The sequence below is a fragment of the Ammospiza caudacuta genome, chromosome 1 (assembly GCF_027887145.1).
Source record: "Ammospiza caudacuta isolate bAmmCau1 chromosome 1, bAmmCau1.pri, whole genome shotgun sequence".
NCBI classification, from domain to species: domain Eukaryota; kingdom Metazoa; phylum Chordata; class Aves; order Passeriformes; family Passerellidae; genus Ammospiza; species Ammospiza caudacuta.
In genome coordinates, this window is record NC_080593.1 from 130,652,924 (window position 1) to 130,665,029 (window position 12,106).

Sequence of the window (12,106 nt, forward strand, 5' to 3'; positions counted from 1 at the left end):
GAGAAGAGACTGTGGCTGGTGGACAGAGGATGCAGGGGGAAGGATGGTAAAGAACAGCTTGTGAGGGTCCTGCTTGCAGGAACAGGTTGCTCTGGAGCCTTACTTCAGGCAAACAGAAAAATAAAAGGGTAATTCTGGTCATATTTATAGAAAAACACAGCAAGGCAGAGTTTTACTGGACAGAATGTTAGATACATGTTGGAGTGGGAAGTCTGGTACTAAGATGCTCCTATTGGAGATGTGCAAAAATTTTAAGCAGCATGGTTAGGAACTCATGCAGTTTGCCAGAAGAGACACGTGTTCCCCTAAGGAGCAGACCTGCAAACTGTGGGCCTGCTGTGCAGAGTAGCTTTTCCTTCTGCTGCTGGTTTTCTTGACTTTATTCCTGCCTGTCTTCACCTCTACCCTTTGCAGCTCTTGGTCACAGCTTATCCTGACTGCTAAAGATTAAATGCTGTTTCACATTGGCCTGTGCAGGTCCATTATGGTCTTTTCCTTTCTGTTACTGTTTCAGATGGAGTGGACATAAGGCCTTGGTAGGAATTTCAATAGGATTGAGGTGCAGACAGAAGATGTTCATTGGCTTCAGGGCAAATCTAGAAGCAGGATCTGCTGGAAGATTTCAGTCTACACGTGAATGTGGCCTGTTCCTGAAATGGGGATTCTTGTCTTTGCACTACAGGGAAGGTGATGGCTAATGGGAAAGATAGGAAAGTGGGTATTTTTGGGGTGTAGAAGCAACTCTGAATAAAACCTGTGTATAGAATTGGATTAAACTTGAAGTGATCACCTGAATCAAAACCAGAATATGTTGCCATCATTACCATTTCAACCCAGTCCCTAAGAGTGGGTGGCACATCCAAACTGAGGTATGCATCTGGTTTTTTTAACATTTTAGCAGAGGCAAGTGGTTTTCAGATTTTTTTTCTGATTATAGCTATCTGCTGCCTGATATCAAGGTTTTAGGTCTGTTTGTTCTGAAAAAGAAATTATGGACTCGAAGATGAGATTTTACCTGTTCCCACTGTTTTTCATTAAATCTTTGATTGAGCTCTTGCTATTATCAACAGAAACTGTCTTTGGGATTGCTCCAGCTGTTTTTATGAAAAGTGTTTTGTGTTTCCAGGCCAAAGTATGACATGATCCTGAGTCATGCTTAGAAGTCTAAACTGCCATCATTTTAATAAGATTTCAAGGCATTCATCACTTCACCAAAATTAGTAAATAACATAAGAAACATTTACAGTTTTACTCCATAATTTCATAAAAGTGCAGTGATTCCTTCCAGTGACTTCCTAATGAAAACACCCCAGAGTTTATGTATTTGTGCTCAAATCTCATCATTTCAATATTCCTGATGCTGTATCTACTGTCTGCCCCAATTTAAATGTAGGAAGAGTTTCAGATTTTATTGTGACAGCTGCCAAGTAGAGCCTTCCAAGAAAGGTGAAGCATTTCAGGGTCTCTGCAAAGCTTCTATCTCAGTTGCTCTCCTCTCTCCACAGAAGCATTGCAGAGAACACACATTACTAAATGTCCAGACACATGAGATTAATTTCTGACATGTGCAAATGGACCTCAAGTTTTCATCTTGCTGATCTCTGAATCTCACCAATTATTCTGAAGCTGGCTTAGGCACATGGTAATTTGTGGGCATTTTATAGCGCAAAGAATTGTCTGCAAGTCCTATCAAAATACCAGTTAGGCAAAAATGTTCTTAAAGAGAAATCTCTATTAATTTTGATGCTTCAATGTAAACTTGCCCATATCTGCAAGGGTCACCATGTGATTGTGATATTTTTTATTCTAAAATCTGGCAAACTGAAACATAAAGCATTTGAAAGTTATTTTGATTTTAAATTTCTGGTAATATTTTAAGAGAAGAAAAGAAAACAATATGCTTTAAATCTCTATAAAGCAGGGTTATGATGGACTTTTGTTCAAAAAAAGGCTTTGGATAGGGAAATACCATTCTCCCAGAAGTTACAAACCATGATGTGGGCATGAAAATGTGTAGGACTGCACATCAGTAGGGATTTTATAGTTTATAAATACTGCCACCAGTAGGACTGGGCTGGATTTTGTTCTTGATGAACAAAGAAAGATTAGAAAAGTAAGGAAAATTCTAAATTCAAAAGAGTTTTTAAAAATATCCACATCACCATGCCAACCCGTGAATTAATGGGACACCTTCACCTAAAATATTTGTTTCAGTTCTAGTTGTCCTCAAGAAAAAACATGCCAAACTCTTCTGGACATTGGAGGTGGTGAAAATTATTTAAAAGACTGGAGAAATTTCTATGGAACCAGACTGGACTTTTCAAATGTGAGTGGCATGAAAAAGGACTTAGTAAGGATGCATAGAAGAACAGATCACAAGGAGAGGCAAACAACATCTGACCTACATGAAATGGAGTATGACAAGGCATTACATGTCCAAAAAAGTGGTAAGAAATACAGAACCCAATCTAACTGTGGTTATGTTTGTAGCATTGTGCTGTTGATGACAAGTATCTGTACTTGGTTTATACAGCTTGAGATAGAGTGTTCACAGTGTATGGACAACAGAGCAGAAGGGAAGTGGGAAGTCCCAGAGCTTCCCTTTGCTCTTGTTTTCCTCCTAAATGAAGCTTTGAATATTGTATTGAATACCTGCCATGAAGTCATAGCAAACACTATGTTTGCCTGTTTTGACAAATGTGTGCAAATGCAATTCAGTGTAAGCTCTGGCATGTCCTGTCCCCACCCAGCTGCTGCAGCACTGCAAGTGCCCCTCAGCAGGGCATCCCCACCTGCCCCTGGGTCTGATGCTGACCTCTTCCAGGAGAAAGGCTGTTGGATTGGATGGACCAGGAGCAGGGTCTGTGGGATGATATGACAAAAAGAGGAGTGGGGGTACTGCAAAATGAAATCCCTTAATCAAAATAAATATATTTCAAGCAAGTTTGCCCCTGTTCCTGGCTGCAGCTGAGCCTGAGGAGCTCTCTGAGTGTGTGTGGCTGTGCATGCAGGGTGTAACATTCACTCTGCATCAAGCAAATTGCCTTGGCAGCTCCTGACAGCCGTGCTCCTCCTGCCTCTGAGGCCAGGTAAGGAGCCTGCTCTGTGCAGCAGCATCAAGGGTAGGCTTTCATTAGTGACTGCTAAAAATATCAGTGGATGCCTACAGGTAGTGGTGGTATCCAGTCACACATGAGTTTGTTTTTCAGCTGTTTCTTCCTGGAGTGGATACTGGCTGGATTCTAAAATTATATATGTTGTATATTATCTAAGTGTCTGTGTATGGGTCTCTGAACTGTAAGTTACTGTTTTTTAAAGTGTAATTCTTTCTTTCTTTCTTTCTTTCTTTCTTTCTTTCTTTCTTTCTTTCTTTCTTTCTTTCTTTCTTTCTTTCTTTCTTTCATACAATGGGGAAGGTTTTATACAAAAATGATAAATAAAATTGTTTTAAAGCCAATTCAAACATAATTTTCATTTCCTAACTTCTACATTTCCATATTCAGCCTCCACATCTGTTAATGTATGAATATGTAAAAGCAGTGTAGTATTAACAGTCGTGGGCAGGAATGCAAAAGCAGAGCTAGCAGCAAAGGGCAGCTACTCACCTACTGACCCAGAGCTCTGACAAATTCTTAGTTTTTCTGGGCCTGAGAGATATATTTCTTTAAAAATGGATGACTTCCTGCTGTATTTCTTGATAATCAACTTCACCCAGCACTGAGGTGAAATGTTCGCACTTCTGTTTCCCCATGTCTGTTTGTAAAGAGCATATCTGCAGAAGAGAGAAATTAATCCACCAGTGCCTCTCTCTCCTCTTTCCTGTCTTTTCCTGACCTCCCACTCCCTTCTGCTTTTCCCTATGACAAGACCAATGGACTGAGAAGCATCCACTGGTTGCTGCCTGCCCTGGTGCCGCCCGGGCTCACAGAGCAGCAAGGAGCCAGGGTGAGGTGTGCTCTGGCTGGGGGAGCTGCAGGTGCCTGGCTCCTTCTCTTCCCTCTCACACTCCTGCGTGCTCACAGGCAGCTTCTTTCCCTGCCTGTGGTCCCCAGAGCCAGGCAGGGAACTGTCCTTAGCTGGCAATGACAAAGCAGTGCCTGCAAGGTAGTATCTTTCTGGAAAAGTTAATTAACATCTTCCTATATAGAGTATTTTCAGCTACCGTATCTGCCAAGTGACTCTCAAAGCAGCTTAACCTTCAATACTGCTGAGGATTGGGGATTTCAGTTTAAAGGGTTCCAAATACCATTTTCTGCCTATTTTCTGTCACAGAGCTCCACTGTCCCAGAGGTACATAGTCATTGTTTTGACACCACCAAACACAAAGGAAAAAAGGAAAATTATTATTTCTGGATTTTTTTTTAAGGATTTTAGTGTGGAAGCAAAAATGCAAGGGAAAGCTTCCTTTTGCTGTTTGGTAGTATGCTTCCATGGCAAAAAATAAAGATGTTATGAGGCTTTTGCAAAGCATATGTGTGTGATCATGGAGCAGAGAGGTTGAGAGGAAAATATTATTAATAGATATAACATGGGAAAAATTCAAATTACAGTTCCTCATTTAAGCATAAAGAAATAAATTAGAGGAGACTGAAGAATATCTTACCCAAAATGAGAATTTGATCAGACCAAATCTGTCTGAATCCACAGTTCAAGCAAAAGGAAATTACATGTCAGGAAGCCAAACAGCAGAGAACATACCTGCCTGAGTTTGCACTATTTTTAAGCAGCAGAATCCTCAATAGGTTCATTCTCTATGGTCACTTCACATGGCACGTTGTCCAGCTGGGAAGAAATGTGAAGAGTGATTTTGGGAAGAGCAGAGCCTCTGCCAGGTCTCAAGGCAGGGATGGAGGGGCAGCGTGCCTCTCCCTGTGACACCGAGACAAACCAGGCTGGAGATGAGCTCTGCTTTATCCCAGCAGGAATCCTGCCTGGCAGCCAGCCCTGCCTCTTCTGAACTGCAGAATCAATCTGATGCATGGCCTCAACAATCAGGTTTAGATTATGAACATCAGGGATGCTCTTTCTGTGTGACACTTGATCAGGAATGAAAGATGATGGGAAGGAGTGAATGGCAGTGCATTCCACAGCTTATTGCACTTCTCCTGTGGGTGACATCCTTGTTAACCCACATAAGTGTCACTCCATCATTCAGCTCTGCTTCCTAAGGCACCTACCAAACCCATTGCTTTCTTTATTAAATCAACAAAGAATTGTGAAGACTGTAGTCTGGGGGCTTTTTGTTCCTTAATGACAGGCATTAGTTCATAGGAATCAGAGTGCTACAGACAGGAGGAGTTTGTGTATATCAAATCTGCAGCTTTTTTGGAGCCAAAGACATGTATATTGTCTCATAAGCTTTTAACCACAGAGATTTGGTGTGTGGTGAGAAATAAAGTCTTTCTTTTTACTAGGCCAGGATTTCACCCTCTCTTAAGTGGTACTTGGTTACCTACCTGTACCATGCAGAGGTGATTTAAGCTGTTCCTATGGGCTCAAGCCTCTTCTTGGGGTAAGATTTTGATTTTCCTCTGATGTAATGTATTTGAGAACCCTATCTTGGGTAACTACCTGCTGGTGGAACTGGCCAAGTCTCTACTGACAACTACTGTGGGACAGAGCTGGAGGTGTGGTGGAAAACATTGCCCTTTCTCTGACTCAGACATCACATCTGTGTATTATCCTTTCTGGAATTTCAGCTCCAATCATCTGCTAGCACACTGTGCTTCTCTCTCTGAAACATCATCTGGTTTTGCCTTCAAAATGATACCTGACTCCCTCTGTGTCTCATCTGCTGGCTGTTAATGAAATAGTTAATTATGATGACTCTTGGCAGCACTCAGTGCCCTGCTGGGCTGGACAGCCCCATGTCACAGAGCTGGGGTGTTACTTAGTCAGTAGCTCCTTCTGGGCTTTTACACCCATCTCTAAGAATCCATTCAAGAATTTGTATCCTTTTCACAATTATTACTACATGGAGAATTTTTAACCTGAGTACAACTCATGGAGAACCCTGTCTTTGAACAGGCTGTTGACAAAAATGCTTTCTTCCTACACTTGGAATCAGATTCTTTCAGACAACGTTTGGGAAAAGTACTTGAGTTTGATTAAAGGCCAAAATTCCCACATGGAGTTTTCTGTGTCAGATTAATGTTACCCTGCTAGAACAGGGCAATATATCCAGAGCATCATTTAAGGTAAATGGCGTACCACCAGCTGGGACACCAGCTAGCACATTGGATTTGTCTAGTTAAGTACTTATTTTGTGGTTGATTACATCCTTAAAAGCAGATGCTGAACTTCCATGAATCCAGCTGACTGTAGCACAGATTACAGATCCTCAACACTTTACAAGACTGAGCTCCATCTCTGGCAGATCCAAACTGCAGTTTGCTCTTCACACTGTTGGTTGCTGCTCTCTTTTTGAGTGCCAAAGCACAGTGAGACTGAAGTGCAGCAAGCAGCAAGCACTTGGCTGACCTGTGCTGTGGAAGAGGTTGGTAGCCCAGAAGAGGCTTTGCTGAGGGCTCCAGCCTCTGTTCCCAGCAGTACCCTGCCTTGGCTATGCCTTTTGCAGGATCAACCTTTCTTTGTGTCTGCTGCCATGAGGGGCAGATGATGGGGTTCATTTGTGCATCCCTCCAGCAGCAGGAGCAGGGGTTGTTCCATGTTCCCTGTTTGCCTGTTCCATGATCTTTTGCCAGCAGGCTGGGCTTGCTCCAGTGCTGGTAAGAAACCATTTTCATCATTCTTCTGCATGTTTTAGTGTGAGCTGTGACTGACAGTGCCTATGGCTGGATGCAATGTAGCAGGGCTAAAGCAGCACAAGCATGATTTTGAACCTGCCTGTGACAAAAGACAGGGAGAGTTTCCTTGCAATGGTTGGTCAAGTTGTGTTAAATGATCAGATCAATAATTTGAAATGTTTATTTTCTGGCCAAACAGTAGCTCCATTTTAGCATGCCCAAGGGAGAGAAGTACCTGAAGATAAATGGAAGCTGCCAATACCACTGAAAAGAATCCAAACTACGTAATTATAACAGTGCATTGAATTGTTGAAACATCACAGGAAATTCTCAGGCGTGTGGGAAAGACTTGTACCTGGCTAAAAACCCAGGGAGAAAACTGGTATGTGAGGATGTGTCCTAAACCCATTCTCACTCTAAGATGAAGGTCTTGTCTAAAGACTGAAAGCTGTGCAAGGTTGAATAAAACAAGGAGGAAATCCTGGAGCTGAATACATGTTTTGAGTAAATATTCTGTCAGTCTTCAAACTGAAGCAGGTAATTTAATTCTTTATTTCCCCATAACATTAATCCACTGCTAAGAGGGATTTTCAGAGAAGATGGCAACCTAGGATTTTGTATGCAAGGAGAGGCGAAGCATAGAAGAACTAGTTCAGTTTCTTGCTGCCTGCCATTCTTGTACAAGGTCAAGGGTACTTCAGAGTAAGAGGTTTTCCTCCAACAGCCAGCACAGGTCACTGTGGAATCTGATCATCACTTCTGAAGAGGTGTTTTCCAGTGACAAGCATGAACTAGACTCTCTCTGACATTTAGCAAAACAGTGAGAACTGCTCCTGACCTCTGAAACTCCTTCTTACCAGTTTGTGGTTGAAAATCAACAAGATATACTGTAGTCAATAAAATCAACAGATTATTCATAACAATATTGAGATGTTCTCCTGATTCTGCTATATTTTGAAAATCTAAATGTGTGTTTTTCAGTAATTACAGTTGTATTTCATTTAAGTAACTGGCATAACAGACCTGTTAAAATATGTATGTACACAGTGACTTTGTGAGGCTAATAATATGTTGCTAAAGACTAGGGTTTGTTGATAAAAGTAAAATCTAATTTTTGAGGCTTAGTCTTGAAAAGAACAGTGTGAAATGTATTTTACAATATTAAAAGAGGATGAGGTGCTTTCCAGAGTAGACCAAAGTTTTTTCCTGGGAATTTATGAGATCACATGTTACAGTGTATTAATAATGGGATGTGCAGATGAAGGTTACAGTAAAAATGATCTCCCAAATCATGTATAGACGTTGGTAAATTAGCTGAAGGAAACTTGTACTCCATTTGTAGTTCTTATGGTACTCAAAGACTCTTTCTTGACATTTCATTAGAGACACTTCTAGCATGTTATGCAGACATGCACACCTGAAGTTGGATCTTGCACTGTTTCTCATGTCCCTCCAATGGTGCACCACAGTGGTTGAGGGCACAGGAGGAGCAAAGCATCTCTTCTATCCCCAGCACTCAACTGCAAACAGCAAGGTCCTGTGAGACTGGATAACTCCCAGTCAAGACTGCAGTTCAGTTAATGCCAATTCAGGGAGTCAGTTGTTTTGCTGATTGTTTTTATTTAAAGCCTTTGCTGTAAGCAACATCTGTCCTGCATGGGGCAGGCCCTTCCAGAGAACATGGCTGGCTGCTGTGGTGTGATCCAGTGAGGAGTGTGGCAGTGCTTTGCAGGTGAGGTGGGCTCCTCACACACATGCACATGCTTTGTGCTTTCTTTGGGCAGCATTTGCACTGTAAGTGTGCACAGCAGCCCTGTCAGGACACATTTTTCCCTTTGCAAAGGGGGCACCTACAAGACAGCACATCTGTTCTAGTTTCAAAGCATCTTTCTGAACATCACCAAATCTTGCATGGCCTCCTCAGCACGAGGTTCCTACCAGTCAGGAGCTGTTGGGGGCACTGCCTCTTCAGCTGGAAGCAATTTAAGCAAGCAAATGGGGGCTGTGTGCCCAGGATGTGTAGAAGCTTTATTTCTATTTTTAAATGACAGCCATTCCTCTCCTCCTGACAGGGCAAGATCAGAAGTGAGGCTCCTCCTGTGAATGGATCCTCAGGGGTCTCCAGCAGGGCCTGGGAAGTTCTCAGGCTGCTGATGGGCTCCTACAGGGCTTTGGGCACTCCAGGCCAAGCTCAGCACGAGTAGGAGGAAGAGATCAAAGGAGCAGTGCCTGCTTACACCCTGGCTCCACCTGGCCCAACAGCCGAAAGCCCCAGAAAGCAGCTGTGCTTACCCAGAGCTGTCTGAAAAGTGACTGCTTCTGATGTAGTTTTAAAAATAGGAGTTTTGTCATCATAAGTCTTAATTCTGTGCTGTATGTTATAGAGAAAAAACCTGCATTAGTGCCAAAGGATGTAAGGAGCTGAAAGGAGGAGCCCTCTGCAGAGTGCTATTTCTCCTGTTCCATCCCTGCCTCCCCCAGCCTGGAGCAAGGAAGAATGCTAAAAAGCACCTGTGTCTCCTGGGAGCAGCACAGGGAAGCAGCAGCCATCCTGAAACCCCAATCTCTGTGTGGGTGTTGGGAGCCCTGGCTCTGGGAGATCTCTGTGCTGCTGCAGCCTCAAGGGCAGGAGGGAGAGGGTCAGCTCCCCACCCAGCTGGGACGGGCTCCAAAGATTTTCCATCCTGCCAGGACAGGAACGTGACTGACAGCTGCATCTTTCTTTCATTCAGAGCCTGACACTCCTGCATTTAATTTCATGGAATCATGGAATACTTCATGCTATCATTTTTATGTGTCAAAGTTCCACTGTGCATCATAGTGAGCATGCTTAAGTAAGGTGTATGTATATGTAATGCATCTTACCCCAGCATGTATGCTTAAGCAAGATTCATTTCACATCTTACACCACTTCAGATACTTTCAATGGGAAAAAAAAGTGAGGCAAGGAACACAAAAAAAATGAGGCAAGGAACCCATCTCACTCCCTTTACACAAAAATTACTTTAAATTTGACATTTAAAGAGCAACATAATAGTTTAGTTGTTTTAATCTCAATTTATTGATATTTTTCATCAGAAATCAGAGCTCCCCAAAAGTTTCCTGAACTATGAAGTATTTTGAAAGCTTAGGTATTAACAATGTTTTGAATATGTTGTATTTTTTATGTCACTGTTCAATATTCTGAATTTACCATCAAGCTGCATGCTTCCTCACTCTCAGTAGAATTCTCTGATGAGCAAGCATTGCTATCAGAGATATTCAAATCTGTAAAGCACTCAAGTATTGCAACATAGTTTAAAGTCACCACCATAAACACCAATCCCAGCATGCAAATTCATAGCTTTCAGCCCTCTCCATAGTATGTTGCTCTGTGCTGTAGAATAAAAATCTTATTTCTGCTCTGTTTATTCTTTAAAAATGCCTAGCTGGATATTTTAATAGAAAATGAGCACTTCTGAATTGACTGAACCCTAAGCAAGGCCACTTTTCCCTATTTACAGAATAGATACTCAGAGACGAAAATAGACATTATGCTAAGTTAGAGAAACCAAAGCCATGTGCATGCACTTGTATTCTTTCTTCCCATTTCTGAAGGCAAAGAGCAAGCAGTTCCAGATCCTTAGCTGTCCTGCAATTATTTGAGCAGAAGAGGCCAGGACAAAATACTACAAGTCTGGGAGAAAATCTCTGTATAGAGAAGCAAAATTTGTTTTCTTCACAATGAAGGGAAAGCAAAAAATACTCTGACCAATGCCACAGTAGCCCTGCAAACAAAACCTCTTTGTCAGTCAGCCCTGACCCTGCTTGTGCTGGTGGGGATCCTTCTTGCTCACCAACAGGAGGCTGAACATTGCAATAGAGATAGAGCAGTGAAAGATAAGAGGCAGCACAGGGGATGGGAGTGCGGGTGTAAAGTGAAGAGCTCTGGGCTGCTGTTCAGCTAACCTCACATTCCTCTGGATGTGTCAGGGGTCCATGGAATGGTGTGGATGGCCAGGATGATGCGACAACCCATGTCTTGCTAGTGGCCAGAGATCTTATTTGAGAGCTTGGTGGACACTGTGATTATCCAAGTGGTGTCACAAATTCCACCAGGATATTGTGTGGGTGACACACACACAGAGACCAAAAGAGAGGAACTTGCCACCCTCAGCTGCAAAGCTGTGCCACAGATTTCCCACATTTCAGTGTGGCTGTTGACTTGAGCAAAGTAATCACTCTGCTCATTATGCCCGGTGGCTCATGGAGGTCCCTCGTGGGCTGGGATGAAGCAGACTATTTGCCAAGTGCATGCAGCATGCAAAACCCACTGGAATATATCTTGTTTGTCTGGAACACAGAATGGGAAAAAGCCTGTAAAAGTCCTCACAGGTTGTTTGGTTATTAACAACTTACTCTACTCCCAGAAATTTTACAGTTCATCCTCCTGGGTCATTTTCGTTATCCAAATGTCATTAGCTGTGGGAAGAGGAGGTGGAAACCACTTAAGACACCAGGATGAACTAGGAGGGAAGGTGTAAGGTGATCTGAGTACTTACACAGAGCATTGGCCATGGCCACGTGGAGAAGATGGTTTACTGCTGCCTGGGACCCTTCTCCAGCCCATCTCACTCATGGGACCTGGAAGAGTGGAAATCCTTCTCATATGAATTAGGGCTTTTCACTTCAACTTCCTTGCTGACAAAACAGATAGAAAAATATTCAGATCCTGACCCTGATATGATCTCCCAGCCATGATAAGGGACATCTCCTGTAGCTTCTCTGGACACAGAGGGGCTGGAGCCATTCACTTTTGCATATATTTTAACTGTCCCTTTTCCTTTGCGATTTTTGCCTTGCTGTCTTTTCTGACTCATCAGTTTTGAATAGGAAGTTGTGAAGGAATCATTAAAAGGAGGGTTACTAGAAATGCCCAACGTATTTTTTGTACAGGATCTCTTCAGGCCAGACCCTTCTGAACATCTGGCAAATAGAGTAGAGTTCCTACTGAACAGCCCCACATCTATGCTGATATTTCAGCCCAGGCTTTCTATAAATACACATCCAGTGCAGGCATCTCTAATGAATTATGTTTTTTTCCAAATGAGAAATCTGTTTCAAGAACTGATTTCTACTGTGACTAGCTGAAAGCCTATTAAACAGTGCAACAAAAGTCTTTAAGTTACACTATTATTGAGGCAGACCTGCTAATAAGTTGGATTTTGTGTGGACTGGAGCATCTCTTTTTATTGGGTTTGTGCTGTGCCTGTGTCCTTGCCTGTCTCAAGCAGCAGGCTCTGGGGGCTGTTCTGAGAGCTTCATTAAAAAATGCTTTATGGAAGCCCTCAGATCTCAGCATCAGGCAGGAGAGACCATGG